This window comes from Budorcas taxicolor, chromosome 5 (genome assembly GCF_023091745.1).
Source record: "Budorcas taxicolor isolate Tak-1 chromosome 5, Takin1.1, whole genome shotgun sequence".
Lineage (NCBI taxonomy): Eukaryota > Metazoa > Chordata > Mammalia > Artiodactyla > Bovidae > Budorcas > Budorcas taxicolor.
The window spans coordinates 43,919,834-43,935,908 of record NC_068914.1 but is presented as its reverse complement, the minus strand read 5'-3'; positions in this window follow the sequence as shown (position 1 = coordinate 43,935,908).

The following is a 16,075-nucleotide window of genomic DNA, read 5'->3' as shown; positions in this document are numbered from 1 at the left end:
TTCGGCGCCTGGCGTGTGATGCGGGCGACTCGGCTGGCCCAGGACCGTAGCCAGGTCCCCGCCCGCCCGAGGCGCCCACGAGCCTGATTGTGGGAGGCGCTGCCCCGGGCCCCCGCCGCATCAGGAGGCGTCAGGGAACGGAGCCGCCCACCCAGCGACGTTGTGTGTTCTCTTCCCGACGCTTGCCCGGGTCGCGCTTCCCAGAAACAACCCCACGTGCGCGCGTTGGCTCTTGCTTCCTTTGCTCTGTTCACAACACCTGTTACTCTGGCTTTAACTCCTTTCAGTGCTTTGGTGTAACTCCTTTCTTGTCTACACCCCCGAACATTTTTTGAGTAAGTGAGTGAGTGAAGTCGGTCAGTCGAGTCCGACTCTTTGCGGCCCCGTGGACTGTAGCCTATCAGGCTCCTCCGTCCATGGGATTTTCCAGGCAAGAGTGCTGGAGTGGATTGCCATTTCCTTCTCCAGGGAATCTTCCCGACCCAGGAATCGAACCTGGGTCTCCCGCATTGCAGGCAAACGCTTTACAGTCTGAGCCACCAGGGAACATTTTTTTGAAGCTATTGATGAAAACTGCCAACACACCCTCCCAGAGGCCCAGGTGCACAGAAAACCTTGGCGGACTTGGTTGCTTTGTGCTAAGTATACAATGTTGCGCTGATTGTTACAGTTTCCAGAGCGGTCCCGAGCAGATTCTTCCCCTTTATGAAAAGGAGCCTGGATACATTAGTAACTCAGATTTGAAAGAAAAGAAGTTCAGTTCAGTCGCTCAGTCGCGTCCGACTCTTTGCGACCCCATGAATCTCAGCACGCCAGGCCTGCCTGTCCATCACCAACTCCCGGAGTTCACTCAGACTCATGTCCATCGAGTCGGTGATGCCATCCAGCCATCTCATCCTCTGTCGTCCCCTTCTCCTCCTGCCCCCAATCCCTCCTAGCATCAGGGTCTTTTCCAATGAGTCAACTCTTCGCATGAGATGGCCAAAGTGTTAGAGTTTCATCTTCAGCATCAGTCCTTCCAATGAACACCCAGGACTGATCCCCTATAGGATGGACTGGTTGGATCTCCTTGCAGTCCAAGGGACTCTCAAGAGTCTAATTCTTCGGCACTCAGTTTTCTTCGCCGTCCAACTCTTGCATCCATACATGACTACTGGAAAAACCATAGCCTTGACTAGACGGACCTTTGTTGGCAAAGTAATATCTCTGCTTTTCAATATGCTATCTAGGTCGGTCATAACTTTCCTTCCAAGGTGTAAGCGTCTTTTAATTTCATGGTTCACCATCCGCAATGATTTTGGAGCCCCAGAAAATAAAGTCTGACACTGTTTCCACTGTTTCCCCATCTATCTGCCATGAAGTGATGGGACCAGACGCCATGATCTTAGTTTTCTGAATGTTGAGCTTTAAGCCAACTTTTTCACCCTCCTCTTTCACTTTCATCAAGAGGCTTTTTAGTTCCTCTTCACTTTCTGCCATAAGGGTGGTGTCATCTGCATATCTGAGGTTATTGAGATTTCTTCCAACAATCTTGATTCCAGCTTGTGCTTCTTCCTGTCCAGCGTTTCTCATGATGTACTCTGCATATAAGTTAAATAAGCAGGGTGACAATAGATAGCCTTGACGCACTCATTTTCCTATTTGGAACCAGTCTGTTGTTCCATGTCCAGTTCTAATTGTTGCTTCCTGACCTGCATACAGATTTCTCAAGAGGCAGGTCAGGCGGTCTGGTATTCCCATCTCTTTCAGAATTTTCCACAGTTTATTGTGATCCACACAGTCAAAGGCTTTGGCATAGTCAATAAAGCAGAAATAGATGTTTTTCTGGAACTCTCTTGCTTTTTTCATGATCCAGCAGATGTTGGCAATTTGATCTCTGGTTCCTCTGCCTTTTCGAAAACTAGCTTGAACATCTGGAAGTTCACAGTTAACGTATTGCTGAAGCCTGGCTTGGAGAATTTTGACATGACTTTACTAGCATGTGAGATGAGTACAATCGTGCGGTAGTTTGAGCATTTTTTGGCATTGCCTTTCTTTGGGATTGGAATGAAAACTGACCTTTTCCAGTCCTGTGGCCACTGCTGAGTTTTCCAAATTTGCTGGCATATTGAGGGCAGCACTTTCACAGCATCATCTTTCAGGATTTGAAAGAGCTCTACTGGAATTCCATCACCTCCACTAGCTTTGTTTGTAGTCATGGTTTCTAAGGCCCACTTGACTTCACATTCCAGAATGTCTGGCTCTAGGTGAGTGATCACACCATCGTGATTATCTCCGTGGTAAAGCTCTTTTTGTACAGTTCTTCTGTATATTCTTGCCACCTCTTCTTAATATCTTCTGCTTCTGTTAGGTCCCTACCATTTCTGTCCTTTATTGAGCCCATCTTTGCATGACATGTTCCCTTGGTACCTCTATTTTCTTAAAGAGATCTCTAGTCTTTCCCATTCTGTTGTTTTCCTCGATTTCTTTGCATTGATCGCTGGGAAGGCTTTCTTATCTCTCCTCGCAAAGAAGTTGGGGGAAGTCAAAACATTAGCAGTTAAAAAGCAGGCCTAGGTTCTGGCTTCCATACTGGATTTCCACCAACTTGCGTCTGTTTTCCCTCCTGCCTCCATGTCCTGCGCCACCCTGCATCATAACCAAAAGATCCACAGGTAGACGCTGCCCAAGCAGGACAAGTCATCCTGTTCTGAGAACTTGAAGGTAGTTGTCCAGAAGTCATTAACACTAATTGTTAATGGCAGTTTTCTGGAAAAACGCTTGTGACCTCCACTGTTGACACCCGCATGGTGGCCCTGATTTCTCCCCTCCTCAACTTTACCTTATATAGCTTGAAATATCCCAGGAACCTGCTAATGCATTTCTCTTTAAACTGGTTTCCCATGGCTGCAAACAAAAGAACCTTAATAAATATATTAATAATGTGGGGGGAATGACGATGTGCGGTTACATAAAAAATTCAGAACACAATCTGTTTCAGTTAGCTTTGGTTGCATAATTAAGTACCCTAAAACTTGTGGTTTAAAACAAAGATGTATTACTTCTCACAGTTCTATGGGTTAGCTAGGCCATTCCAAAGCTGGTTTCATTCTGCTGGTTTAGACTCAAACAGTTGCATTCAGCGGGAGGGAGAACTGGTCTGGAAGGTTCAACATGGCTTTACTCACATGCCTGACATTGGAGCTGGCTGTGGGCTGGGCTGTCTTGATATCCTCCCTGTATTCTTGTCCCCCAGGAGGTTAGCCTAGCTTCTTCACTGGGCCCTTTCTTCTAAGAAGTTAATAGCAGAAACATCTGCTGCAAGCTAATGCTCAAATAAGTCCCAAGGCTAGCCCACATTCAGAGAGCAAGAAACGCTACCTCTCCCTGAGAGGACTAGAAGCAAACTTACTTACTGCAGAGGGGTGTGCATACTGGATGGAGGAATTTGTGGTGGTATTTTACAGTCACACAACCACACACACACAGTATGAGATATGACACCATTTTCTGTATAACCGAAAAATAGGGTTAGGAATGATTTTTTTGTTTTACATTTCTCTATTGTGCAGATAGGTGCATGCCATTCATTCTATTTTTTAATGTATTGTTATTCAGGGCTTACCACTTGGAAGTGACAAAAACCTGATTCAACTAGCTTAAACAGAAAGGGTATTGATTGGCTCTTGCAAACCTAGACCCAGGAATCCAGTGAATATCATTGGGACTCTGCTTCTCTCTCTTGGTCTCTGAGCTTTCCTCTGGGGGCTGGCCTTTTCTCCCACTACAATGGACTTCCTCTTCACAGCTGGAGAAAGTGCAACTTATACTCCAAGCTTATGTTGTCTTAGCTGAGGACCACCAGCAACAGACAACTTCTTAGTATTCCAGTTATAGAGAAAGATTCTGGCTGTCATCAGGGGTAGGAGGTGATATGATTGGTCAGGAATGGGTCATGTTTCCATCCCTGTGAATGGGGATAGGGTGGGAGGCTGAAACTGACAGCCCCAGGAGACCCACGGGGAACAAGGAAGGACTGGCTCCCCAGAGGAAGGAGCGGTAGGCAGACAAAACAACATATGTTCATCCATATATTCGTCTTTGTGTTTAAAAAAAAAAAAAAGCAGGATGAGAAAGATCTAATTTGACAGCATGTGTAGGGAGAACCTTCTGGGTTCTAGTTGACCATAGGTAAGGTGCAACTGTTAAGACGTTGAATACAATCATAAGCAGTAGCCACAAAGTTGTATTTCTTTATCAGGGGCAGTAAACCTTTCCTGCAGAGAATCCTCTGTTCCTAGAGCACTGAAGGACTGCCTGTGTAGAAGACAGTGTTGTTTTGTTTTCTAGATAGAATCAGGACCAACAAGCAGAGAATATAAGCTACAACTGTGGCAAATATGGACCTGCAACTGGTTTCTGAAGCAAAAGGGAGACTTTAGGGCTGGCCTGTGGAGCTCCCAGAACAAACAGTAGAAAACAGACACCAAAGGGATGTCAGAGACTGGACAGCAGGGTCCCCATAAGGGTCCCTATAAGGCAGCCCTGGGTGGATCCCTCTACAAGAGAGAGTGGGAGCTGATAGAAAGGAAGGTCGATGCTAGACTCCTGAAAGATCACAGAAAGATAATCGAGATTTGCTACCCGAATGCACAGGTTCCATGTCTGAAAACCTGCTAGTGACTTCATCTGGCGGCCTCACAGAGTAGCAAGCCCCGCAGGCTGGCCTCCTTCAGGGAAGCTGGGCTGGACTTCCTGGCTCCCTGCTTCCAGAGTCCTGCATCTTGAGGCCCCGGGCACTGCCACTCCCTCCCCTCAGAGTGCCATCCCATCTGTCAATGTCTGTGTCCTTCTGAGCTAAGAGAGGCCATCTTCCAAGAGCGCCCCCGATTCACCCTTCCTTCCCCCAGGTGTTCTTTCCAGGAATGTGCCTCCTGCCTTTCCTGACCCCTCCCGCCTGGTGCTCCATCAGCTTTCATCTTCCCTTTTGTCTCTGGATTTTGCTTCTTTTTCTCTCTATTTCCCTCTCCCTGGCAACCCACTCCAGTATTCTTGCCTGGAAAATCCCGTGGACTGAGGATCCTGGTAGGCTACAGTCAATGGGGTCGCAAAGAGTCAGATACGACTGAGCGACTTCACTTCACTCTCTCTCCAAACACAGACTTGGGAATCCACTATCCACTCTACCCTTTTTATAAACCCACCTCCCCCCACCCCCAGTGTGGAAGCTCACATGCTAATGTGCTAAGTCGCTTCAGTCGTGTCCAATTCTATGTGACCCTGTGGATTGTAGCCTGCCAGGTTCCTCTGTTCATGGGATTCTTCAGGCAAGAATACCTGCGTGGTTTGCCGTACCCTCCTCCAGGGGATCTTCCCAATCTAGGGACAGAACCCATCTCTTATGTCTCCTGCATCAGCAGGCAGATTCTTTACCGTAAGTGCCACTTGGGAGACCCGTGGACGCTACAGATGCTAGATATTCTCCATAGCATCCTTTGCAGCTAGAATGGAGGCCTGTGACCTGAAAGGGAAAGTCTCTCAGTCGTGTCCGACTCTTTGTGGCCCCGTGGACTGTACAGCCCATGGGATTCTCCAGGCCAGACTACTAGAGTGGGTAGCCTTTCCCTTCTTCAGGGGATCTTCCCAACCCAGGGGGCGAACCCAGGTCTCCTGCATTGCAGGTGAATTCTTTACCAGCTGAGCCACAGGGGAAGCCCAAGAATACTGGAGGGGCTAGCCTATCCCTTCTCCAGCAGATCTTCTTAACCCAGAAATTGAACCCAGGTCTCGTGCATTGCAGGTGGATTCTTTACCAACGGAGCGATAAACTCTACTAATCAGATATTCCTGCCCCCAGGCTTGTAATCAGGGTCTGATGGTGCTGAGAAGGAAGGACCAAGAAGGTTTCTCTTTGGCTGAAATGCAAATTTCAGAGCCAAGTTCCTGGAGCAGCAGTGGCCCCAGCACTTGGAGAAATGCCTTTGTCCAGAGCCAATGGTGTCAGGGATGCAAGCTCCATTGGTCTCTACTGGTGTTCTTCCTCTCAGAGCCCCAAACCTGTTCCAGAGATTCTGGAAGCCACCCAAGCAGTGTTTAAATATTGATATATGTCTTTTCTCCTAAAATTAGCAGTGTTGATTTCTCTGAGCAAGCACCCTGATGCACTGGACTGTCCTAATTCCTTCCTCCTTGCTGACTGGTATCTGGTTTCTTTGACAGCTTCCTATTCCTCCTCCTCTGTTTGTTTGCTTAAATTTATCTATTGATTTATTTATAGGTGTGCTGAGCTTTGTTGCTGCGCTGGCTTCTCTCTAGCTGCAGAGAGTGGGGCTTCTCTCTAGTTGTGGCACGCAGGCTTCTCATTGTGGTGGCCTCTGTTGTTGCAGAGCATGGGCTCTAGGGCACACAAGCTTCAGCAGATGTGACTCCCCAGCTCCTGAGCACAGGCTCAATAGTTGTGGTACATGGGTACGGCACGTGGGATCTTCCCAGATCAGGGATCAAACTTGCGTCTCTTGCATTTGGCAGGCAGATTCTTTACCACTGAGCCACCAGAGAAGCCCTCCTCCTCCTCTTTTTTAAATTAAGGATTCCTCATTCTTTCTGCACCTCTCCACACCTACCATCTCTGCACAAGGGACCGCTTGTGCAGAGCAGTGATTACTATGTATACTGTGGCATCAATACCTCTGACCCCCAACCCCCGGAGCCAGACCACTGTGCAGCTCACTGGACATTCCCCCTTGGTGCACAGCTTGCCAGAAGCTCATATTCAGTGTTCATATTTCCCATCTTACTCTCCCCACCAATCCCTTTGTCTCTGTTCCCCATTTCGTTAATGGCATTTTCATTCTCCTCGTCATAGAGTCAAAATGTCAGGGTCATTCTAGAGCCTGGGTGCCCACATGCTAGGCTAGGGTGATCTTGTCCATCAGACAGTGTCTCTTGAGTTCATCCCCCCTTATCACATTGGTCAGGGATGGGAAGTACAACTCACAAGCATCAAGCGCCCTTCGTGGCCTTTCAGAGAACAGGACCTGATCTAAACAAAGGGTCTGCTGCAACAGTAGGCCCAGCTGTGTTACTGCACCCTCAGCCCCACCCCCATGATGACTGCCAAGGGAAGCCACTCCTATGGCTTGGGATGGGATGGGGCTGTCAGAGCCACAAGCTGGTCCAGACTGCTAAATGTGGGCAGAGAAAAATCATATTTTTAAAAAATCATCAAGTACAACTCAGTACTGTTTAACTGCCCTTTTTCTCTTCTTGCCTACAATGGAGGTAGTCAGGGACTACAATATAGAAAAATATATATGAACAGTTCCTTTTCTGTGGATAAGATCTGGGTGAAACATTTGTTTCACTGGATCAGTCCTGGTGGTCATAACCTTATGTCTGAACGTCGTACCAGCAACAGAAAAAGTCAAGAATATGCATTGAAAACAACAAAATATTTAGCTTGAGTTCCTGCCAAGAAGCCTGGGGAAATACCCCCAAGTTGATAGCCTGGAGCCTGTTCTTGAGAAGAGGATTCCCAAACAGCAAACCTCAACCTGTGTGCAAAACCGTCTGTCTATGCAACAGTGAGGTTGCCCAGACTCCTACTTATCTCTGGGGCTTCTGGAGTTGTTCACTTCCTGAGAAGAGGAAAAGAGAGGTTCTGTGCCAGGACCCACTGACTGCAGACCCTGACCTGGGCCACCAGTTGAGCTGTGGCCTGATAGGCTACTCAGCCCTGGGACAGCTCTCAGCTGAAGACGCATCTCAGTCTGATCAGGCCACTATAATGAAGCATCACACACTGGGCAGCTTATCAACAACAGACCTTTATTTCTGACAGCCCTGGTCAAGCTGCCAGAATGGACAAGTTCTGGGGAGAATCTAGTTCGTCCCTCACAGACTGTGTCCTCATATGGTGAGAAAAGGGGTGAGGGAGCTCTCCAGTATCTCTTATAATAGCAGAATCCCATTCATGGGGGCTCCACCCTCTTGATTGAATGGTCCTCCAAAGGCCTTACTCACTTCTTAGAATCATCACCTTGGGGGGGTAGGTTTCAACTTATGAACTAGTGGGACAAGGACATTCCGCCTATAGCAACCCTCCTCCTCTTCTGTTCCCCCTTCCCCCTGCTGCCTCTTATCTTCTAGGGCCTTTCTGGAACAGTCCCCCATATCTCCCCCCCACCCTCCCCCCCCCACCCTTCCACTTCCAGCTGTGCCTGTCTCCCATTCCTTGCTGTTTCCACTCTTGGTTCCATCTAACAGAGAAGCAAAAATATCCCCAATTACCTTGACTACTTGATAATAAGCCATCAAATCCAGAAAAACTGTGTGATTACCATGGCAATTTGTCAGAACATGAAATTCTATGTGCAGCTCTTCTGACAGCATTGGGAACGCCTGTTTTGAGAGTGAGCCCAGACTCAAATTCCGACTGTCTTGCTCTGTGTGGGGGGATGCTGAGCCCAGGGCCACCTAACTGAGTAAATTTCTGAAGACATTCTTGGCCAAACTGCCTGTATTGCATCAGCCCATCACCACGCATGTAAGGATATCTGTCTTTCTCTGAGGCTTCAGAATTTTCATGAGAGGATGACATTCTTAGTTCAGCAGCACAGACTCCCTACATTTCAAGTTTTCTCCCCGGATAACAGAGTCTCTAACTCTGCCAGGCTGGGGAGCAAGAAAATATCTGTCCTGGAGGATTCCCTAATGAATATGCACTGTCTCCATGGCTCTAGGATTCCAAAGTCTATTTTTTTCCCTTGCATTCTAGCCAATTTAGTAGAAAACCATGTACTTCAAGAGCACTGCTCTGGCCCCTCACAGAACTGCTTTTACTGAATTGCATCTGGACAGGAAACAGCCCGACAGAACTGTTGGATCTGGAAAGGGAGGTGACCTGGTCCTCACTTTGTGCATAATCCTCTGTGACAACCCATGGCAGAAATTCATCTCAGTCTTATATTGACAAGCTAACTAGTTTTTTACATCTTGAACACTGGAAAGTCTGATTTTTTTTTTTTTTTTTTTTTGCTTTGCTTCAGCTGCTATAAAGTATAGAGCCAAATTCATGGTGCACTTTTGGGCATTAACATACCAGGGCTGTATTCTTTTCCTTGCTCTAAATTCCTCCCTTACAGATTTGATCTTCTTGTAGCACATGTATTTCAGAAGCTGACTTAAATTTTTTTTTTTGAAAATTGTTATTAATGCTCCAAAATTCATGTAAAATGTGAACTTTTTAAGTCAATGAGATTTTCAGGAAATATGTAATATAAAGCTACACAGATGTCATGTTGGTATATAAGACACATGCTGCTGCTGCTAAGTCATGTCAGTCGTGTCCAACTCTGTGCAACCCCCACAGACAGCAGCCCACCAGGCTCCTCCGTCCCTGGGATTCTCCAGGCAAGAATACTGGAGTGGGTTGCCAGTGCCTTTTCCAATGCATGAAAGTGAAAAATGAAAGTGAAGTCACTAAGTCGTGTATTACTCTTCGAGATCCCATGGACTGTAGCCTACCAGACTCTTCTGTCTATAGGATTTTCCAGGCAAGAGTACTGGAGTGGGTTGCCATTGCCTTCTCTAATAAGATACATAAGAGATATTAAATACTTTAATTGGAAATCAGTATCTAAATACACTTGAATCCTGAATATAAATGTATATGTGTGTGTATATATATATCCACTTATACACATATATCAGTTCAGTTCAGTCACTCAGTCATGTCCGACTCTTTGCGACCCCATGAATCGCAGCACACCAGGCCTCCCTGTCCATCACCAACTCCCAGAGTCCACTCAGATTCACGTCCATCAAGCCAGCGATGCCATCCAGCCATCTCATCCTCGGTCGTCCCTTCTCCTCCTGCCCCCAATCCCTCCCAGCATCAAAGTCTTTTCCAAGGAGTCAACTCTTCGCATGAGGTGGCCAAAGTACTAGAGTTTCAGCTTTAGCATCATTTCTGCCAAAGAAATCCCAGGGTTGATCTCCTTCAGAATGGACTGGTTGGATCTCCTTGCAGTCCAAGAGACTCTCAAGAGTCTTCTCCAACACCACAGTTCAAAAGCATCAATTCTTCGGCGCTCAGCCTCCTTCACAGTCCAACTCTCACATCCATACATGACTACTGGAAAAACCATAGCCTTGACTAGATGGACCTTAGTCGGCAAAGTAATGTCTCTGCTTTTGAATATGCTATCTAGGTCGGTCATAACTTTTCTTCCAAGGAGTAAGTGTCTTTTAATTTCAAGGCTGCAATCACCATCTGCAGTGATTTTGGAGCTCAAAAAAATAAAGTCTGACACTGTTTCCACTGTTTCCCCATCTATTTGCCATGAAGTGATGGGACTGGATGCCATGATCTTAGTTTTCTGAATGTTGAGCTTTAAGCCAACTTTTTCACTCTCCTCTTTCACTTTCATCAAGAGGCTCTTTAGTTCCTCTTCACTTTCTGCCATAAGGGTGGTGTCATCTGCATATCTGAGGTTATTGAGATTTCTCCCGGCAATCTTGATTCCAGCTTGTGCTTCTTCCAGTCCAGCGTTTCTCATGATGTACTCTGCATATAAGTTAAATAAGCAGAGTGACAGTATACAGCCTTGACGTATTCCTTTTCCTATTTGGAACCAGTCTGTTGTTCCATGTCCAGTTCTAACTGTTGCTTTCCTGACCTGCATACAGATTTCTCAAGAGGCAGGTCAGGTGGTCTGGTATTCCTATCTCTCTCAAAATTTTCCACAGTTTATTGTGATCCACACAGTCAAAGTCTTTGGCATAGTCAATAAAGCAGAAATAGATGTTTTTCTGGAACTCTCTTGCTTTTTCCATGATCCAGCAGATGTTGGCAATTTGATCTCTGGTTCCTCTGCCTTTTCGAGAACTAGCTTGAACATCAGGAAGTTCACGGTTCACGTATTGCTGAAGCCTGGCTTGGAGAATTTTGAGCATTACTTTACTAGCATGTGAGATGAGTGCAATTGTGCGGTAGTTTGAGCATTCTTTGGCATTGCCTTTCTTTGGGATTGGAATGAAAACTGACTTTCTCCAGTCCTGTGGCCACTGCTGCGTTTTCCGAATTTGCTGGCATATTGAGTGCAGCACTTTCACAGCATCATCTTTCAGGATTTGAAATAGCTCTACTGGAATTCCATCACCTCCACTAGCTTTGTTCATACTGATTCTCTAGATGAGTGATCACACCATCGTGGTTATCCGGGTTCTGAAGATCTTTTTTGTACAGTTGTTCCATGTATTCTTGCCACCTCTTCTTAATATCTTCTGCTTCTGTTAGGTCCAGACCATTTCTGTCCTTTATCGAGCCCATCTTTGCATGAAATGTTCCCTTGGTATCTCTAATTTTCTGGAAGAGATCTCTAGTCTTTCCCATTCTGTTCTTTCCCTCTATTTCTTTGCATTGATCTCTGAAGAAGGCTTTCTTATCTCTTGCTATTCTTTGGAATTCTGCATTCAGATGTTTGTATATAAATCGCTTTGCTGTACACTTAAAACTAACACTACATTGTGTTAGGTTGGTACAAAAGTAATTGCAGTTTTGGCCCCATGAATTTTAAATCATTATAACTAGGCTCAAACACATTTTTATTAACCAAAATAGGAACCATTAACATCAGCATGTCTTGCCTACAAGAAATAAGTTTGTTTATCCCTGTAGCATAAAAATCCACGCTTTAAGATTTGACAAACTCTTGGAAAGCATTTTCTGCCTCCTGCTGGTTGTGTAAGCATTTTCTCTGTGCACCCATGGGTGCTCCAGGCAGAAAGATCAACCAGCCACGACCTGAGCTGAAGAAGAAGCTGTTCAAATGACAGCAGATTTAGAACCAGGATCAGCGACTGAAGCACTGGGTGGTCAGAGCTGTGAAGGCTGTTTATGCAGTGCCACCTCAAGAACTGGGCATCCAGTGCCAGCATGACTCTGGGAAGAAGCGCAGAAAACTCCAGCAGATCAGGCTTGCCCAGAAAGAGAAAGCAGCCATGGAAATGGACTAGTGAAACACAGCCCAAATTAAAAAGGAAGGCCAAAGCCCCCCAGCATGTAGGCATGGAGGACTTTGAAGATAAGAGCTGACTCTGAATCTCACCCTCCTACCAGACTCTTAGCTGGAGCCAGGAGGACTCGATGGTTGTTTCTAAAGACTGGGGAAAGCATTGCTCCTTCTCACTCTCCCCTTATTTCTCTTCCCTGATGGCCTACTGCCCTGTCCTAAAGGGATGCAGTGAGAGGAAGAGTGTAGAAAAGAAAGTTTGAAGAGGGAGTTCTAAGCAGTCAACTGAATTTGTAATAAAGCCCTAGCAATCTCACTGAGATGTGTGTGATTAAATGTAGGAATGGGGATGGGCCAGGAAAAGGGGTGATGAGCATGGAGACAACAATTGGGAAACAGGACCCACAGCACTTACTTGAGCAAAGGTGACAAGAAGCTAACCTCCCTGATGGCCCTGTCTCCCCAGTGAGTGATACTGCAACTTTCTATTTCTGACAAAAATAAAGGTTATTATAGATATGGCAGAGGAGGAAAGGGTTTTGATACCAGCCCTGCCACTTCCCCTGTGTGACCAAAGTGGACAAGTGACTGTGATTGTCTTTGCTACCTTTGCTGGATTATATTTTTAATAAAATGAACATTCTTTATCACTAAAAAAAAAAAAAAAAAAAGTTGCCAAGATGCCTGAAGAAATGGTAGTCAGTCAGTTGGCAAACGGTCAGGTGAATATGGCTATGGGGCAAAACTTCGTAACCAATTCATTCAACTTTTGAAGGGTTGGCTGTGCGACGTGTGGTCAGACAGTGTCATGGAGAAGAACTGGGCCCACTCTGTCGATAACGCTGGCTGCGAGCTTTGCAGCTTTCAGTGCGTCTCGCCGATCTGCTGAGCATGCTTCTCAGATGTCATGGTTTTGCCAGAATTCAGAAGGCTATAGTGAATCAGACGGGCAGCAGGCCACCAGACAGTGACCACGACCTCTTTTTGCTGCAATTTTGGCTTTAGAAAGTGCTTTGGAGCTTCTTCTCAGTCTGACCACTGAGCCAGTTGTATAAATTCCACTTTTTGTCCCATGTCACACATTGATCAAAAAATGGTTTGTTGTTGTCCCATAGAATAACAGAAGACAGCACATCCAAACCATGATTTTTTTTACCAGTCAGCTCAAGTTTTTTCACCTTTCTTTCAAATGCCAAATATCCATAGAATGGTCAACGCTGAGTTCTTGGGCACCTTCTTGTGTAGTTGTAAGAAGACCAGCTTCGATGACTGCTCTCAATTGGTCAGTGTCAATTTTTGATGGCCAGTCACTGTGCTCCTCATCTTTAAGGTTCTCGTCTCCTTTGCAAAACTTCCTGAACCACCCGTGCACTGTACATTCATTAGCAGTTCATGGGCCAAATGCTTTGTTGATGTTGCAAGTTGTCTCCATTGTTTTATGACCCATTTTGAACTTGAATTTACTTTTTGTCTAGCGTCATTTCTATAGTCTGAAATAAATATAAAATAAACAGCAAGTAATAAATCAATAGCAAAAAATAAAGTGAGGAATTCACATTGAAACGATGCAAAAATCTTAAATGTATATATATATATATATGTGTGTGTGTGTGTGTGTGTGTGTATGTATGTATTATTGTTGTTTAGTTGCTAAGTTCTGTCTGATTCTTTTGCAACCCTGTGGACTGTAGCCCAACAGGCTTCTCTGTCCATGAGATTTCCAGGCAAGAATACTGGAGTGAGTTGCCATTTCCTTCTCAAGAGTATCTTTCCGATTCAGGGACTGAACCCACATCACCTGCATTGGCAGGTGGATTCTTTACCACTGAGCCACTGAGGAAGCCCTATATATGTGTGTATATGTGTATTTGTGTGTGTGTGTGTGTATGCTCAGTTGCTCAGTCATGTCCAACTCTTTGTGACCCAATGGTATGTAACCCACCAAGCTCCTTTGTTCATGGGATTTTTCCAGGCAAGGAAACTGGAGTGGGTTGCCATTTTCTTCTCCAAGGGATCTTCCTGACCCAGAAATCAAACCTGCACTCCTGTGTCTCCTGCATTGGCCGGCAGATTCTTTACCACTGAGCCACTTGGGAAGTCGTGTGTGTGTGTGTGTGTGTGTGTGTGTGTGTGTGTGTGTGTGTGTGTGTTTCTGTATAATTTTTGAATTGTGGATGAGTATAACAAACCACGAGTAGAAGGTAAAAATTAAACACTTTGGTAAATTATGTCAGATTTGTGATCTCTGAAGAAAAAGATTTAGCTTTGGGATGACCAGGGACCAGGCTTGATCACTCAAGAGCTTTTGCTTAAAGCTCAACATTCAGAAAACTAAGATCATGGCATCCAGTCCCATCACTTCATGGCAAATAGATGGAGAAACAGTGGAAACAGTGTTAGACTTTATTTTGGGGGGCTCCAAAATCAATGCAGATGGTGATTGTAGCCATGAAATTAAAAGATGCTTTCTCCTTGGAAGGAAAGTTATGATCAACCTAGACAGCATATTGAAAAGCAGAGACATTACCTTGCCAACAAAGGTCCATCTAGTCAAGGCTACGGTTTTTCCAGTAGTCATGTATGGATGTGAGAGTTGGACTATAAAGAAAGCTGAGCGCCAAAGAATTGATGCTATTGAACTGTGGTGTTGGAGAAGACTCTTGAGAGTCTCTTGGACTACAAGGAGGTCCAACCAGTCCATCCTAAAGGAGATCAGTCCTGGGTATTCATTGGAAAGACTGATGTTGAAGCTGAAACTCCAATACTTTGGCCACCTGATGTGAAGAACCTACTCATTTCAAAAGACCCTGATGCTGGGAAAGATTGAAGGTGGGAGGAGAAGGGGACAACAGAGGATGAGATGGTTGGATGGCATCACCAACCCAATGGGCATGAGTTTGAGTCAACTCTGGGAGTTGGTGATGGACAGGGAGGCCTGGCGTGCTGCAGTCCACGGGGTCGCAAAGAGTCGGAGACGACTCTGCAACTGAACTGAACTGAACCAGACATATACTTTCGGATGGCAGGATTAGTCAGAAGTTTCTTAAGAAGGAGAAACATGTCCTTGAGCAGGATACATTGTTATATAATCATTGGTACAGAGTTTAAGGAAGAAAATATCCTTGAGCAAGATGAGTTGTTTTGTTGTGTAATCATTAGCTCTGGTTTATCCTTTTCACCTCTCTGAGAACCCCAGACCCCTTTCTCATCCTTGGGGACCCCAGACTTCTCATCAACCTAAGAACTGACTCTCATTCCCCCCTTTTTCTGTGAGGAGAATTATGTTGCTCAGGAAAAGGGGTGGTGTTTTCATTCCATAACTGCTTCCTGCTGGGATGGGGCACTGTCCCTAAATTGTTGAGGCAGCATATTCCCCTAACCCTCACATTGAGCCTCTGATCCAGGGCCCCCAGGTAATAGTTGGAGAGACTGTGGCACTCACAGGAGCTTGGACAACCACTTTAACTGAAAAGCTTTCAGATGATTAGAAACAAACCCAGTTACACAATTACAGCGGCAGGGAGCAAACAATAAAAACAGAAAAATTAGAATTATTATTAAGATAGTTATCCACCATGGGGAGCTAGTTAATGTTTCCCAAAATGAGGTGACTGAGGCTTCAGGAGTATCCATAGCCTGAATCATCTTGTTCATGTGCTTAGTGAAGTGAGTAACATTAGTGCTCATATCTGGTATATGTGTACAACATTGGGTATGAATAATGGCACAAGTTCCTCCTTGTGAAGCCATTAGAATATCTAAGACCAATCTGTTTTGTAAAACCACCTATCTAATTTGTATTTGCTCAGGATTAAGGGCTGAAATTGATTTTTTGAGAATCTTGTAAAGTCTGTTGAGTAAAGTTAGTCAGAGCATCAACTCGTAGCACAATATCAGTAGTTCCCAGAGGGAATGAATATTGCAGCCAGATAATCATACCAGTGAAATACAGACCTTGTCCAGTGAGTTTTAAGGTGTGGCAGATTAGCAGGCTTCTCTGGAAACTCTGAAACCATGAAGTCATGACTAAAATCGAGACCTAGGGTGCATCTCCCTGTCCAGCCAGGGGGAGGCCACGCCCA